Raw genomic sequence first — 1930 nt, 5'->3', positions numbered from 1 at the left:
GAGTGACCTATAATTAGCCTAATTGGCCACTGGATGTCAGTGTCTTGCCACAGAAATGGAACTGCAAGAAGCCTGGCTTTTCAGGTTGCAGAAACCGTGGGTACCGAGGCTGGTTCTTTTTTTCTCCCTCATAATCACTCATAAAATACCAATTGTACAACCCCCCATCGATGTCTTGTGAGACAGGGCTGGAGACAGTGACTATGTAGCATTTTAATGGCCAGAAAACTGCAGTTTTTCTTGGAGTCAAATAAAGATATGCTGCTGAGGAGATTTCAAATAATTAAAAAATCCCAGTTGGAGACGTTACTGAGTTGATTTAGAGCTGTTCTGTATGTGTACACTGAATTTGTTTGCTTTGATTGCCACGTCCCATTTGAACCAAGCAAAGCCTTCTCCCACACAGCACCATTCTACCTGGAGCTGCTGCAGGTTAAAAGCTGGGAGAGAACAGTCTGTCTGAGTTCCCTTCTCAATAAAAAAAAGGAGAAAAAAAAAAGGGGTGAAGGGAAGAGTAAAAGTAAAGCAAGAGGGGGATATATTACTCTGCAGCCCCACAGCCTAGTGCTTTTTCACTCTGTCAGTGTGTGTAAAGGCGTTTTCTAAGGGTGCTTGTTAAAGCTGGTGTTCTGCAGGGCTTATGAGGGGGAATGTTTCCATTTCTGGTCTCACACAGTTGCAGGTGCAGAGAGAGCCAAAGCTGTCACTTGTGGCACTTCCAGAGAGGTGTGGGGCACAAGTCCTGGGGAACATCCATTGGTGAGGCCGCAGCTGGAATATTGTGTCCAGTTCTGGGCCCCTCAGTTCCAGAAGGACAGGGAGCTGCTGGAGAGAGTCCAGCGTAGGGCTACAAAGATGATTAGGGGAGTGGAGCATCTCCCTTATGAGGAAAGGCTGAGGGAGCTGGGTCTCTTTAGCCTGGAGAAAAGGAGACTGAGGAGTGACCTCATCAATGTTTACAAATATGTAAGGGGTGAGTGTCAGGAAGATGGAATTAAGCTTTTTTCAGTGATGACCTGTGATAGGACAAGGGGTAATGGGTGCAAATTGGAGCATAGGAGGTTCAAGGTGAACATCAGGAAAAATTTTTTTCCTGTGAGGGTGCCAGAGCACTGGAACAGGCTGCCCAGAGAGGTTGTGGAGTCTCCTGCACTGGAGTCATTCAAAACCCGCCTGGACGCCTTCCTGTGTGATGTACTCTGGGTGACCCTGCTCTGGCAGGGGGGTTGGACTGGATGATCTTTCGAGGTCCCTTCCAACCCCTGTGATTCTATGATTCTATACATAAAATTTCAGGTGCTAGGGAGGATTAGAGGGGGTATTTTTGACTGTTCTCCTAAATTGAGCGGCCTAATACTGCAGAGTGCAATTTGGGATTTAGGGGTTTAAAAATTCACTCCTTACATTGAAAGTTTCTTTTTCACTGGAACCAAACTGAGCTCAGCTTGCAAAAAAAAAACCCAAACCCTGTTAGTCTCATACATTTTTTCCCCCTTAGGACTAGTGACTGCAGAAGCTGGATACCAACCAAAGTGGAAACTAACCAAATTGCCTAATTCTCTGTGCTCAGCTCTGCTCTGATTGAAGTCAGCAGTAGACAAATTAGACCTGAAATTATCATTTTGGGGGAAAAAAAACTATGGCAGACAGTACTTTTCTTCCTATAAGCTCCCTGAAAAACATCATTCAGAAATAAATTTCACTGGCAGTTTTCTACATAAAATATAGACTGCCTATGCTAAAAATATGCACTAACAAACTACATTCAGCAGATTGAGACTGACTTGCAATTCTAAACATGTGATTAAAGGAAAATGTGTTTATTGTTAGAATTGTAGTGGAAGGCTAAACAAATCAGCTAATTAAAGATATTGGTGGTTTGGGGGCTCGTCTGCTCTATTCTTTTCCTGCACGTCCTACCCATACAGCT

At 44.2% G+C, this 1930-nt stretch overlaps 1 protein-coding gene across 1 annotated transcript in view; it reads left to right on the top strand.

The window, feature by feature from the left end:
• PHYHIPL (phytanoyl-CoA 2-hydroxylase interacting protein-like) overlaps positions 1 to 1930 on the top strand; it is a 12250-nt gene that overhangs the window by 8832 nt on the left and 1488 nt on the right. The window lies entirely within an intron of this gene.

The sequence above is a fragment of the Merops nubicus genome, unplaced genomic scaffold (genome assembly GCF_000691845.1).
Source record: "Merops nubicus isolate BGI_N331 unplaced genomic scaffold, ASM69184v1 scaffold1635, whole genome shotgun sequence".
NCBI lineage: Eukaryota > Metazoa > Chordata > Aves > Coraciiformes > Meropidae > Merops > Merops nubicus.
Note: the sequence above shows the minus strand (reverse complement) of the source record. Positions and strands in the feature narration are given on the sequence as shown.